Source organism: Lytechinus pictus, chromosome 12, assembly GCF_037042905.1.
Source record: "Lytechinus pictus isolate F3 Inbred chromosome 12, Lp3.0, whole genome shotgun sequence".
In the NCBI taxonomy this organism is placed as follows: domain Eukaryota; kingdom Metazoa; phylum Echinodermata; class Echinoidea; order Temnopleuroida; family Toxopneustidae; genus Lytechinus; species Lytechinus pictus.
Genome location: NC_087256.1, coordinates 9,015,618 through 9,032,162, shown reverse-complemented (window position 1 = coordinate 9,032,162; position 16,545 = coordinate 9,015,618).

The window sequence follows — 16,545 nt, the reverse complement described above, 5'->3', positions numbered from 1 at the left end:
CAGTAACAGTTAAAAAAAAATTGAAAATATAATTGTTAATGTTTAGTATTCTAAAAATGTTGAGAAAATGTTGCAATGGTATCTTACTAATGTAACAAGTGCTGTTTTCAAAATTTTAATGTGCTTTCAAGGTGAAGTTCATCTCTACAACTTTATCCCATAAAATAGTTTATCATATTCTAATCCTATCCTTATCTTAAACCTATCATTCTCTACACCTATCCACTGAAACCTGCCATTGATTCCTATATATGAGACGACTCTCCGATGGCAGAATACATTTAATAACAATTTTTCTATATATATACCTTAAAATTTCACCTATGAATGATCTATTTAATGAATTAATGATATGTTAATCAGGCTCCATACTTGTGTGAAACTTTTAACAGGTACGTAAACATAGTCACGAATATATAAGCTGAAATTTTGGTCATTATCTGGCTAATGAATATGTCCAGATGGCCAAACGTTTTCCCAACGTTGAATGTTTCCCAACCATGCCAACGTTGGCATAACGTAATTGTTCGAACAACCCAGGAACAAACTACATTCCAACGTTGTACCATCGTCACAATTACTATTTTTACTGTTAAGGTCAAGATGTTGTTGTTTGGTTTTTAGCAGCGCTCACAAAAATAGTATATGCGCCAATCAAAATTATTCTATCATATAAAAATTTTTTATTTTTATTATTTTCAGTAGATTTGGCCTTATAATTTAAAGGACAAGTCCACCCCAACAAAAAGCTGATTGGAATAGAAAGAGAAAAATCAAACAAACATAACACTGAAAATTTCATCAAAATCGGATGTAAAATAAGAAACAGTTATATGCACATCCTGGTCGGCATGCAAATGAGGGGACCGATGACATCATCCACTCACTATTTCTTTTGTATTTCATTATATGAAATATGAATTTTTTTTTTATCGTCTTTGTCATGTGAAACAAAGTCTCATTCCTCCCTGAACTTCCATTATTTTAACATTTTGTGGTTCAAGCAAGGGGATCCTAATTGTCGAATTCGTAAAAATTGAAATATTGTATTATTCAAACAATAAAAAGCAAAAGAAATAGTGAGTGAGTGACATCATCGACTCTATCATTTGCATATTACTGAGTTGAGCATAGAACTGTTTTGTGAAAAATAAGCGAAACTTTAAAATGTCATAACTTTCTTATTTTACATCCGATTTTGATTAAGTTTTCAGCGTTATTCATGTTTGAGTTCTCTATTTATTCAAATCAACCTTTTTCTGGGGTGGACTTGACCTTTAAGATTTGAGAGGTATAAGGCCGTTCATTGGATAGACGAGATTTCGCAAGCGCACGCAAGCTTTGTTACACTTAAATACAAGTTAAAAATATGGTATAACTCGAAAAAAATATCAACATCATTTCGCATTTGTAAACACCAGATGAAGGCGGAACGTGCATTGCAATTTTTATAACAATAATGGTGATGTCTATGAAGTATAAGACATGTCTGAAATGATCAAAAGTATAGTTTTGCATCATCATGATTCATCTGTCGGGCCTGGTGCCCTCCTGTTGCTGCCCCGTTCATATCAAAATTATATTATAAAAACGATTAAAAAAATGAGTTCAATATTTTTTTTCAACATTTTGGGAAAAACAAAAGAAAAAACATTTTTCAAGAATGTTTTATTAAAACATTTTGAGAACATATTTTCATAACTTTTATAGAACCTTTAATGCCATTATCATTAAATTTTACCAAAGTTTTAAGATAGTATTTTTTATATCTATTTACCGTAATTATAGAGATATTATAGTAAAATTTTATTTTGTTTCTTAAAATTATGATATCATAAAAACATCAAAATATGAATGTTTGTTGTACAATTCATTAGTACTTCAGGAAAACATTAGAAAACCTTTTTTTCAAAAATGTTTAGTTATTAAAAAAAAATATATATTATCATAATTTTGTGGGAAAGTTTGTTATTGTCACACCCATGGCATGATAATTATTCGTTTCTTAAAGGACAAGTCCACCCCATAAAAAGTTGATTTGAATAAAAAGAGAACAAATCCAACAAGAATAATACTGAAAAATTAAATCAAAATCAGAAAGTTATGACATTTTTAAGTCTCGCTTTATAATTTTCACAAAACAGTTATATTCATATCTTGGACAGGTATGCAAATGAGGGGACTGATGACATCACTCACTATTTCTTTTGCATTTTATTATATGAAATATTGAATATTCCAATTATATCCCTGTTGTCCTGTGAAACAAAGTTTTGTTCCTCCCTGAACATGTGGTATTACCTTTGTTTTAACAATTTATGGTTCGATCAATTCGGTCCTTATTGTCAAATCTGTAAAAATTGAAATACATTTTATAATTCAAACAATATCGTACAAAAAATGGTGAATGAGGGACATCAACACTCTCATTTGCATGTCCGAGTCGTGCATATAACTGTTTTGTGAAAAATAATGGAAACTTCGTAACTTTCTCATTTTACTTCAGATTTTGATGAAATTTTCACCGTTGTGCTTGTTAGAGTTTTTCGCTATTTATAAAAATCAAAAATTTTCTGGGGTGGACTTGTCCTTTAAAAATAATATAATAAAAATGTCAAAATTAGGATGTTTCTGATTCATTTTTCAAACATTTTTTTTTAAACATTGGAAAAGCATTTCTAAAAATAAGTTTTGTTAAAATATTTGAGAAGCATAATCATAATCATGACATTTCGAGAATGATGTTTTATGTTATTGTCATATTCTACCAACATTATTTTTTTCACATAATGTATAACATTATAAAAACGATGATAGTAAAATGAATTTATTTCTTAAATGATCAGATGATGTTATATCATAAATATGTATTAAAACAATATTTTCTCTCTTTTTTGAAAATCTATAAAGCAGTTTCAGTTATGACATTCTAAGAACATTTGATGTCATTGATATGATACTAGTATTACAACCTTTTAAAACATCAATGATGTGGAGCTCATCCAGCATCTCGCAACGATATTTAACACAATTTTAATTTCAGCCCAGTTGACGTCACTGTAGTGAATTATATTGGTGACATAAATTGAGGATATAGAATTGAAATTGATGAAGAAATTACATAGAAGCTTTTTTGTGATCTATATGAATAAATTTTATATAAATTAGCATGAATAATTTTCTAGTCAACATTTCTAAACTCTGTGTAGAACCTTGGTGAACCTCATGTAGCTCTCAGATGGAACAAAAATAATCAACAAATAAATAAGTTTTTTTTTTTAGTTGAAAATATATAAATAACTTAGCATATTTCATGAGTTTCAAAATTCTGTGTTGAAATTTATAATCAACAAATAAATAAGTTATTTTTTTAAGCTGAAAATATATAAATAACTTAGCATATTTCATGAGTTTCAAAATTCTGTGTTGAAATTTTGTATCACCACCTAAAGCGATCATATAAGGCAAAGAAAATTAAAATTGATCAACAAATGATGTACAGGTTTGGTGAACCTCATGCAGATCTACCAGATGGAAAAAAAATCAAAATCGGTCAACAAATAAGAAGACGCATTTCCTGTTGATTTATGAATAAATTTCGCATAAATTAGCATAAAATTTTTCCTAGTCAAAATTTCAAAATTCTGTGTAGAAATTTGGTGAACCTCATGAAGTGCTACCAAAAGGAAGCCGAAATAGGTCAACAAATAACGAAGGAGAAGCATTTTTTTGTGAATTTTGAATAATGCACATAAATTAGCATATTTAATGAGTTTCAAAATTCTGTGTAGAAGGTTTGAATCCCCCACCTAATACTATCATATTAAAAGCAAACAGAATTAAAATCAGACTTGAAATGACGAAGCGGGCAGCATTTTGAAATTCAGTCAACAAATAAAGAAGAGGCATTTTCTGTGATTTATGAATTTCGCATAAGTTAGCATAAATAATTTTCTACTCCGGCCAAATTTCAAAATTTTGTGTAGAAGTTTGGTGACCTTCATGAAGCTCTACCAGATGGAAGCAAACAATTCAAAATCGGTCAACTAATTAAGAAGAAGCATTTTTTGTGAATTTTTAAAAATGCGCATAAATTAGCATATTTAATGAGTTTCAAAATTCTATGAAGAAGTTTTGAATCCCCTACCTAGTGCTATCATATAAAGCAAACAGAATTGATTCCGTACTAGAAATAGCGAAGAAGAAGCATTTTGAAATTGTGGACGGACGCCACGCCACGGCATAAGCTTATCTAGTCCTTCGGGCCGGATGAGTTAAAAATCATAGATCCCAATAACTTTATCAAAATGTCAGCAAAATACAAAAAAATGTTAAAATTATACTACTAAAAATAAGGATGTTTCTAATACATTTAAAAATATTTTTGGAAATTATATTTCAAAAATGTTTTGTTGAACGGTTGATGTTATTGTCATAATATTCTTACAACATTTTAAAATGTTTATTTTACATCAAATGTATAACCTTACAAAAATGTTAGTAGTATTATCAAGTTTCTGAAAAAATTATATTCATATCATCATAAAACATTGAAAAACATGTTAATGATACATTTAATTAACGCTTTTGAAAAATATTAGGAATTTTTTTTTTCAAGAACGTTAAGTCAAAATGATACATAAACATATAGTTTCATAACATTTATTATCACATCCAATGTACGTACATGTATATAACATTATAAAATTGTATATCTGTTTTGTTTCTCAACAATTTATGTTAAAATTATCAGGATGTTTCTAATATATTTTTTAAAGTTAACATTTTGGAAAACACTTGAAAACATTTTTCAAGAATGCTTTGTTGAGATGTTGTAAAACCATATTTCATATTGATCATTTCATTTCAAGTATTCTAACAACATTTTCAAAATGCTATTTTTACATCCAGTACATGTAGATGTCAATAAAATGTTATTGTGTTCCTATCAAAATGTTAATTCAATATGCAAAAACAGCAAAATTATCATGTATCTACTATATTAAGAAAATCATAACATTATCAAAAATGTTTTGTCGAAATATTTTGAAAACAAACATTCATGACTTTTTTATCATCATCATAGTCATAACATCGAACGTTTGAAAAAAAAAAATATTCACATTAATTATGTAACATTATAAAAACGTTAGAAAAATATCATTTTTTTTCATCAACTAAGGGTAAAGATCTATGTAACATTTAGGAAAATATATCTGCTTGGCATCATAATATTAACGTTTATTTCATGTTTAACATCAGGGGAATATTGTTTCATTAATGTTATACAAATGTTCTTAAAAATTTATTTTGAAAGCATTTCTAGGATCTTTCATGAATGTTATTATATTAGCTGGGTATGGACATGGATGTCCATAGTATGGACATGGATGTCCATAGTATGGAATACACTGCAAACACATGCATATCAAACCATGTCCAAACCATGGAGCTATATATAGCTCCATATACAAAAACCACTGACTGCCCCTTATCATGGAGGTCAGGAGGTCATTTCATGGAAGCAACATGGTCCTGGTTTTCGTAGTCTAGTTTTATAAACTGTAATACTTATTCCACGGATGAAATCATTGGGTAAGAGAAAAAACATTTCAATAGAACAAAATGTGAATATCAAATTATCATGGTGGTATATGTCTATTCTGTAGAACATCGGTCACATCTGTGTATTTTCATCGTCCTTGGGGGTAAATTTGTATTTGAGTGGAGGCAAAAGTTTGGTACTAGAGACTAGTCATACCTGTAGGCCACTGGTCTGGTTTCCCCTGACCCTCCACTGCCCATTGACCACGATGGGGGTGGGGGCCAGGATCTGTTGATGCTGCCTGAGCCAGAGATGTTTACCAGCTGTTGCCTCCTTGTGACTGGTCTAGTCTACTTATTCAAACTTTGATACTTGGTTCATGGGTGGAATCATTTGGCGAGAGAGGAAGGCGCTGAATAGATATTTTTTAAGTGCATGAACACGGAGCCTTATGTTTACAGTGTAAAAAAACAACACAACTTTGCATTTTTCACCCTGTTTGAGGTGAAGTTGTTTTGGGTAAAAATGTGTCTTGTTTGGTGTGTGAGACTAGGGCACCTGACCCCCTACCGTGTAACTTGTTTGATTGATGCCTAGCTTTTCTGGTACAGCAAAGTTTTGTACTGGACCTTGTTGGGGAGGGAAGATGAGTGGATTGGCGCTGATTAGAGATTGGGAGACATGTGCCCTCTATGTTAGCTTTGGGAAAAAGCACTTCCAAACAACAAGGTCCAATCTGGACTACCTACTAGCAGGGAGAAGCTCTGGATGAGACGACTTCGCACCACCCAACCTCATGGCCTGAACATCCAAGAGGGGAACGACTGATTTTTCTTTCCTATCCACTTTCAATTTATATATACATATAATTTTTCCCCTCAGCTCTTTTGAATAGTTACATTATAGTTTCTTACTCTACTTTCCTCCCATATCTCATACAAGCTCATCTCCAATTTTTCCTTCCTTATTCAGGCGATATAAGAATTATTATATATATATATATATATATTTGTTTTTTCTCCACTCACCTCTTTTAGATTTACCACATTTGCTTATTTACATGTATACTATGGTTTCTTCATAATACACCCCCTCTCTTCTATATTTGCTTTTACCTTTTTAGGCAATTTGCTTCCTCTTTTTCACATATACAGAATTTTTTTTCTTTCCTACTATATAGTCTTATGTTTTTTCCCGTCACACCTAGCGGATTACCATATCAGTTACACCATATGTGTATATATTTATATATTTTTTCATATACATTTCTTTTTTGGATATATTTATATTCATATCACTTATAGATACATATTTACACTTACCTTCTTCTCTTAGTTTGTTTAATGCTTTATCATATATACTTATATGTCTTTTGCACATTATCAGTTGTTCCCCATTCTTTTTCTTCTTTTTTCCCCCCCACTCTTATGCACCAGTTTATTAAGCCTTTCTTTGTAACCTGTTTGACCCACCTCTCACTAATTCTCTAGTTATTCATCCCTCTATCACTGTTTTGTTCCAGATCCTGTTTGATGTTGCCTGCCTCATTATCTTAATCCCTCTTGGCCTTACTTACACTAACTTCCCTTTGTGTCTGCCTTCTCCTTTTCTTTCATCCCCTTCACTAACCTGATTGGTCTTCTCTACTCACTAATGCCCCTTTTGTCTCCTTGTTTCTAGTGTTGCTGTAGCTTGTTTGTGGTCTATATTATGGTTGTTCCACTTTATATGTTTGTCATTTTGCCTCCGACGAAGATTCTGCTAGGATCGAAAGCTTAGGCCCCTTTTTGACTTTATAATTTACTCCATTGGCTCTCTTTTATTAGATAAGCAGTTTTCAGCAGCTTCTTTTTGCCATTGAAATAAAAAAAAGTGTAATTTTAGGTGTTTTTCGACAGCTCGCGATTCCCATAGGCGCGCGTGTATTAACTGTGTCGGTGCTCGGCTCGGCCCCGCTCAACAACTGACTTGATTTTGTGATCATTTCTCCTCAAGTTACCACTTTTATCGCAGAAGATGGACTTTCTTGTATTCCATTAACTCCATTTTCTCATCACAAGGATAAAAATTGGTGCATTTACACGATTTTGTTAAAGTTTTTCACCTTTTCTCTCTGGTCGCAAGAAGCGAACAACCGATGAACGGTCCGCTGCTCTTCATCCCCGAGCCCCATGCACCCACGTAAAAGTATTTTTTTTGCGACTCAAACATCCACACCACAGTCACACTCAAAGTCAAAGAAATTGAAGCATATTAATTATTGCAACTTAAAACTCAGCTCTCTACACCAGGGAAACTCAATCTAAAAAAAAAAATGTAAAAAAAAAAGGCCTAAAAATAATCAATTTGAAGTAAAAAATTAAGCCCCCAAATAAAACATTTATTATTGATGGCTACCCTCAGCCCGGCATGCCCACACATCTACACTGCAAATATTTTTTCACATTTCAGGGGCAGGAGTGAAATCGCCCCGAGCCCCATGCACCCACGTAAAAGTATTTTTTTTGCGACTCAAACATCCACACCACAGTCACACTCAAAGTCAAAGAAATTGAAGCATATTAATTATTGCAACTTAAAACTCAGCTCTCTACACCAGGGAAACTCAATCTAAAAAAAAAATGTAAAAAAAAAAAAGGCCTAAAAATAATCAATTTGAAGTTAAAAATTAAGCCCCAAAATAAAACATTTATTATTGATGGCTACCCTCAGCCCGGCATGCCCACACATCTACACTGCAAATATTTTTTCACATTTCGGGGGCAGGAGTGAATCGCCCCGAGCCCCCACCCACGTAAAAGTATTTTTTGTGCGACTCAAACATCCACACCACAGTCACACTCAGTCAAAGAAATTGAAGTATATTAAATTATTACACCAGGGAAAATAAAAATAGAAAAAATAAAAATATATATATAAATATTTACAAAAAAAAGGCAGAGCCTGTACGACACTGCTAAGCTTCAAGCTCTAGTTCACTCTCTCACTCAGTCAAGCTCAGCTCTTTGACTGTGCACGCCCACTTCCATTGGGGATTCGGGCTGAATCCCACCCCTCCAGTTTAGGCGGCCGAGCTACGTAGAATTGCGATGAAGAGCAGCGGACCGTTCATCTGTTGTTCGCTTCTTGCGACCAGAGAGAAAAGGTGAAAAACTTTAACAAAATCGTGCAAATGCACCAAATTTTATCCTTGTGATGAGAAAATGGAGTTAATGGAATACAAGAAAGTCCATCTTCTGCGATAAAAGTGGTAACTTGAGGAGAAATGATCACAAAATCAAGTCAGTTGTCGAGCGGGGCTGAGCCGAGCACCGACACAGTTAATACACGCGCGCCTATGGGAATCGCGAGCTGTCGAAAAACGCCTAAAATTACACTTTTTTTTTATTTCAGCGAAAAAAAAAAGCAATAGAAAGTGAAGAACATTACCATCAGACCATATCTCTAGAAAATCTTTACAAGAAATTTCGAAATGACGGAAAAATAGACGCAAATTTGTGGAAAAAAAATCTCGTAATGGGTGGGACAACTCGGTCCGCGGTCCGAGTTGTCCCTGATTCGTATTACCGACTGGCCTTGTATTACCGAAGGCGCGCATCATACGCATCAGAAATAATTTCATACGCTCAAAATTTTGCAGAATCCTTCCAAAGAGAACTTGAATAGAAAGATGATGAAAAATGGTAAAAAACACATTTTCAAAGTCTTAGGCCTAATATTCTAAAAATAATAAAATATGGTCAAAATAGCTCATCAGTGATTTTGTTGTTTTCTCAACTTTTCCCATAGAAAACACACGTTCGGTAATACGATACCTTTTTCAAGTGACCAAAATATTTCACATGCGAAGAGGGGTCCGATTGGAAGCTAATATCGTAAAAAGGAAATACAATTTCGGCAAAATTTTTACATATTTATATTTTGTAGGTAATTGTGTATTTATGGTGAAAGTTTGGTGAATTTTATGAGAATAATGTGTTTGATATGATTGAATTCATGAAAAGTGTTCGGTAATACGATCCACTACCATACTATTAGTAGGCCTACGTAACTTCAAAAGGAGCAGGTTCTTCAACTGTTCAAAGTCAATGCAAATTCTGTTTTCAACCAAAAATCATAAATCAAATGTATGATTATTTTTGCTGGTCTAACTGTATTTATTTTATGCCGTTTATGATCTCAGAAGAGTACCCAACAAATTTCATTGAAAAAACAATGAAAAACTAAGTCAAAAGGTCCAAAAAACAAGGAAAAACATAAGAAATTGCAAAAAACAATAAAATAAATAAGAAATTGATCTGATATCGTAATTTTTTTTCAAGTACACTTGCTAGGAACACCAAAAAGAGTTTTTATACCAAAAATTTGAACAATTAGAGCTTTATTAAGGGAGTAAGAGGGAAAAGTATGATTTCGCTGACTAATTACGCATAAATTAGCAAAATTGCTTGATACCAATTTGCATGAAATAAATTACTGTACAGTTTTGTCCAAGAGAACTTGCTTGCCAATTTTTGGCGCGATCGCGTGGCCAATGGCCGAGATCTCAAGGGAGAGGGCTTGGGAGCCCCCCCCCCCCCCGGCCATATGAACTCCCAAAATACCCCGGCCTAGATAGGGTTAAGGGCATTCAATGTATTGTTCGAAGACTCTTTAAAGTTTTGGTTAATCTAAGCTTTGAGTCTTACCAATGCACTCTCGCATTGTGAGTACTTCTACTAGTATTCAATTTTTTTGTGATCGTATGACCACTGATATTTTTATGAAAAAAGAGTCACATCAAAGAGGTGTACCCTCATTTTGCTTTTAATTCAGAGCTGCCAAATAGTAGGATTTTGTCGTATTCCGTACGATTTTTCACTTAAAATACGACACTACGATTTTTCTAAATAAAATACGATTTTACGAAAATATAGCTATGTGCATCCGTGTATTATGTGTGTGTATATCTCATTGGCATTACGTACGTAATACCGCGCTCGTATATAGCGAGCGCGGTATTACGTTGTGTGTGTGCACAACAGGCAAGTACGATGTTCCCAGCGCTAGCGCAGCCATGGCCAATCCAGGACTCATGTGTGCGCGCGTGCATGCTTATGCATGTACTGTGTGCGAATCTCGCGGCGCTTTATCATCTTTGGTGCGAAGCTAAATTCACTGTGTAGCTACCGGTACGGTACTAGCGCGCTGGCCTGGCTGACGATACCGCATGCTCCGGCCGGCCTCGTACTCGTCTTGAGCACCGTCGTCGTTTGTGTCTGTGATCATATTGTGAACAACGGACAAAGAGAGTTAATTCTGTAATATTCATCATGGCATCGAAAGGATCTGGATCATCACGGAGACAAACATTCCTATCCGAATATAAGACTAGGTGGCCATGCATAGTGGCCAGCAAGAAGAACGATTACACCGCTCGATGTATGGCATGTGCATGTGACTTCTCGATATCGCATGGCGGTGCGAAGGACATCAGCTTGCACCTAAGTCGGCAGAAGCATCGACAAGCTGTGGAAGCCAGTCTGAGTACTGCAACACTAAGTGATATTCTCACTCAAAAGGCAACATGCCAATGTAAAGGACAAAACTGCTTTGAAATGAAATTCAGTGATAATCTATTAAGTAAGTGCAAAGGAGCAGCGACATCAGCAGCTGCATCAGGGTCCCACATGTAAATGAGGTAACCTATCAGTCATGCATGTAATTATGTTACTATAAAATGAAGAACCTATGAATTTACCCCCCCTAATCCTATTCAAACCTGTCGTATACGTAATATACATGTAAAAATTACAGTTGGCACAGCAAAATAATGAGATGTATGATAGGAAAGTACACGATGGGTATGAATAGGATTTTTTGTCTAAAAGTAGGATTTTTGGGGTTAAATAATAGGATTTTTGTTGAAGTGTGGTTGGCAGCTCTGTTAATTAATCAAAAATAACTTCACAACTCACCATGAGACTTAAAACTTGATATCCCACAGAAAATGTTACCTAACTTCATAATTTTTACTGGTTACTCAGGTTACATGATGGTTACTCACGTTACACAGTTACTCACGTTACAGTTTTTCTTCATCATTTTTATAAAAATTTGTATTTTTTAATGATTTTGATAGTCATCACCACAACGTTCTCGCCAGGTTCACTCTGACGCTTGGTGGCGCGAAGCGACGCAAGCCGCGCAGCGGCCTCGGTGCGTGCGAAGCACGCACGGGGGGAGGGTTCGGGAGGGGGGTGTCCCCCCTCCTGCGCAAAGCGCGGTAGCTATCGAAAATATCAATATCGACGAGCTTAGATTGCTGATAAATGCACCACATTTTATGTCTATTTAATGCTTCTCCAGCCACAGCCGTAACGGTTGCGCGAATTGCGATTGAAGCAGAAAGGCAATTACTGATAACTTAAAAATTGAAGTCAATCTCATTTTATACTTACAGTTTATAGACTATTTACATCGATAAATTAACTCCATACTTTCCAATGTTCAGATCGATATCGCTACATCCTTAGAAAGTGCGATTAATTTTGTGAATGCGTGTTGTTTCTTATGTCAACGACCGACTGCATCTACGGACCGCATGCGTAGCCCTTTGAGCTTGCGCTGCGTCATGCCCTTACTAAATCCAAAGATTGTTCCGACTTTATACCTCGGTCACATTTGTTCTACGGCGGCCGTACGGCGAGTCGAAAACAGCCGTTTTTAACATTTTTTGTACCAGCTGAATATAGGTGGTTACCGTGGTTTGAATACAAATGAATAAAACGGCTGTTTTCGACTCGCCGTAGAGCAAATGTGACCGAGGTATTATTTGGAAGCCTCGGAAGTTTTCTTCCGAGGCTTCCAAATAATGGGCATCGGTATTCATGAGACGGGGTCCCCAACTTATATAATTTGCATGGTTTTTTGTTTGGTTTATTCGATACTCACTGAAACTATAACTCTCATAAGACTTCTGTTGATGATGTTTATACTAATAATTTCCAATCGAGATTCTTTTATCACTGTCAATTATTGCTGTGTTCCTTTGTATTGTTCGTTACTCACCTATAAAATAATGAATGTGCTGTGCTCATCACGAGCGTGAGAAATATTTTTAGTCATTCATTATACTCTAATATTACAAATTTGTTTTTCTTAACTGCGATTTAAAATGTTTTGAAAGTATAGGTTAATTGACAGGAAATAAGATTTCTATTTTTACATAATACATAATTAATAAGATTTCTATTTTTACATAATACATAATTTTTGCATCACATTATGTAGGCCTACAAATACAGCGTGTGTGAAAGAGAGGAAGAGGGGTGGGGTTGTAGGATGGTCCAAGGGAGAGAGCGATAGGGGAGGGGTCGTGGCGTGGACAATGACAAGGGGATGTTGAGATCGTGTGTGTGGGATTGGTGAAGAAGTCAATATTTGAAGCGAATACATTTTTATAGACTTGTCTATACTTCTACCGATGATGACGGCCGAATAATCTTTCTTACATGTATATTTTGGTGAATTTAAAAAATATTTTCTTGCACCATGAGTGGGATGATCGAGGTACGTGATTCAATAAATTGCATCACAATATCACTATAGGTGTAGTTTGAAAATCACGAACAGTTTATTAAAAATGAATAAAAGAGAAAGATCTTCTTAATTTCATAGCCCCCATCCAGCGTAAACACCATGAAGAGTTTTTGAGGTCACGAAATCAGCTGATTCGCACTCAAACAACAGGTTAACAGGTCACACACGTGGGACACATTCCAAGGGCGGGAATTTGGGGAAACCCGTTTTCAAGCACAATGATTGGCTCAACCCAGAAAGTGAATACTAATTAGATCACGTGCCATCGGCTTTCGGGCGTCTCGTTCACATTCCAGCTCATTTCATAAATATCATCCACTCGCAGTATAATTAGGCTAACGACGTTGCCAAGATATAACTCATATATTAAAAGCACAATTCCGATATAAAACATAAAGACATAAGTGAACTTGAAAAATTCATCCAACGATATTCAAATTATACTAGCAACTCATTGTGGGCGTGAAAAAACGATATACATATCCGATATCCTCTAAAACGTTCGCACATATCAACTTCAATAATTCGTACTTGAAACGAATATCTGTGAATGAATTGCCAATTCCACTTTGTTGAATGTGTACTTCTATCAAAATCTATTGAATCACGTACCTCTACCGACCCAAGGTGGATTTTCCAATCGCCATAAAGATTATGCAGCCACAATCACAGTAGACACATCCATAAATGAATATTAATTTCATTCGCTACGAACTTAATCCCCTCCCCCACAAAGTCACAAACATCCCATCATTTTCATCTACATTGCCCACGGCCACCCCCCATTCTCTTTTTTTCCTTTACACAAATTAATTTCAAATGATATTTTGTTTTAAATCCTAGTTAAGCAATTGTACAACAAATTCATAAAGCATTCACTGTGATGACTAAAAACATTTCTCAGGCCCGCGACAGGTGCGCTCATTATTTAATTGGCAGGCAAAGAGTAATAAAGAACAATACAAATGAAAATACACTGTACGTATAACTCACATTAAAAAAATGAGTCGTAATGATAAAAAATGTGAATAATATTAATAAAGATTATTAATTATGAAAATTATAACAGATTCAATGAATATATGAAAAAAATCAAATTAAATTAGTTTTGGATCCCATCTAATTTTGGAAGACTATCGGATCCCCGGATCAAGGATTTTGATGCCATGTGCGATTTGTATTATGAATGTGACCGTTGCGAGCGCGAGTGCAGTGGCACAGAACTTGGTAGACACGCCGTCGCGAAATGAATCAACAGTTTCAAAAGATCGACGTAGAGATCAAGACTTTGGAAATAATGGAGTAAAATCAGAATTTAAATGTGAATAAATCATTTTGATGTAAGTAAATGAGTTGGACATTATATCAATCCATTCCATTGGCTTTGTTATTATTAACGTGATCTTTGAATAGTTTTTCTCAATTCGCTCTACGGCAGTGTCATCAGAAATGCATTAAATGAATTCATGTAGATGTAGCTATAAAGGCTGGGGCCTGGGACGAGATGAAACTATATTTCGATCGAATTTTGATAGTAATTTTGACACACTTTATATTTGACATAATAAGTGACAATATCAACTGAAATTCGTAATAATCTAAATTACATTGCCCAAGCCAGTAACCCACGATACCCCTCTCCCCTCACTTGTTTTTGAGAGTATTTACTACCATTTTAAAGACGTAAATAATGTGAGCAATGCGATACGCAAATGCGAGGTAAACATCTTCGCACTTCCCACAAAAGAGATTGGGCCTCGAGTCGAGGTCGTATCGTATATAGCGCACTAGTAGTAGTGAGTGAGAAATCCCGGGAAGGAATCGTGGACGAAATAATCGACAAGTTTACTTTAGGATCTGAAAAGCAGATTATTTTTTTATATATTATTCAGTTTTTGTGTAGATCTAGGCCTGCTTTACAGTTGTCGGCCACGGTTGTCGGGGAAGTTCAGGGTTGGCGGATTTGCCCTGAAAATTTTCAGGCTTGGCGGCGCCCGCCAATCGTGACGCGTGGTAGTGTAAAGATTGTTTGAAGGAAGAGAATTTAAAATTCCACCAATTTACTGTGAAGAATTTTTCTCTCAGAAAACAAAGTCAGTTTTTTTGGTTACTCACGTTACATCACCTGAGCAGGTTGCAATATTTATTTTTGAACAAGTACTACAAATTTAATTGAAAATATGTTGTGTATTTTAAGTAATTTGACTCTTCTATCAGAAATATATAAAGTGGTATGATGTTGCAATAACAAAATGGTAATAAGGCATATTTAATTTTTCACTATATTTCTTGTATTTTTGTACAGAGTGGAAGACACAACTTTTGACCATTTTTTTCCAAAGTATACATATGAAAATAATCTTTTTAATTTTTGTTCCTGAAACCATCATGTATGAAGGACTTAAAGTATTTAAAAATTCAAGAAAATATTGAATTTGAGAATTTGAATTTTTAAGCTCATGTCCACCAACCTATGGAATTGCCCCAATGAGTTTTGATACAATTCTGTTGCGTGCCCTCGCAAATCAAGATATTTCTGGTTATTTTCCTAAGTGGGCAAGACACAAAATCGCTTTTGCCTTGTTTGTATTTGTGGCAGTTTTATTTTTTTTGCTCAAAATAGAAAGATTTTATCAATTTTATATCATCAAAACATGAATAAATCCTTCATAAGTGGTTACCACTTTGCCCCCTACTCCATTTTCACCACATGATTTTGTTTTAATCATTGATTTAAATCACTTCCATTGAAATATGTACATGTGCAATGTACAACTCCAGGTTTATTGTACTAAATAAACTTGCAACTTTTTCCCAATAAGTCATAGCTTTGCAAATCAATGCTTTAAACAATCAAAAAGCTCCAAACATGGCTCAAATGCCAAAGGAGGTTTAAACAAACAAAGAGAAATGGAGTTTTCTCTATTAAACACATGATTTTCAGTCCTTGGCTTGAAAATCAAGAATGTTTCTCTTTCAAGAATGTGAGTCTCTGAGTCATGGAATTCTTCCAAAGAAACTGATCCTCATTTCATGTTTGAATAGGAACACTAACTTTGCAGTATTAGCTGTACCAAGGCAGTTCCTCAACTTGGACCAAACCAGTCAGTAGGAGCTCCCAACACGAGAGGATGCAGAAACAGCATCTTCGTCATGACTTACAATATGTTCTATATAAATTCTATTTTGACTGTCTTTAATTATGAAATAGAATAGAAGTTAATAATAATTTTAGTTGTGAAATGTATGATTTTGAAATGTATGATTTTGAGTTAAGTGTAAGGGTTTTATTTTTAGTCTTTCCACTTTGTTTTAGAAAATATTGTTTTAAAAAAAAAAAAAATTAAATCCAATTTTTTTTTATTAAAAAAAAAAAAAAAAAAAAAAAATTGTCAACCCTAAAAGAGAGAATAGAGAGA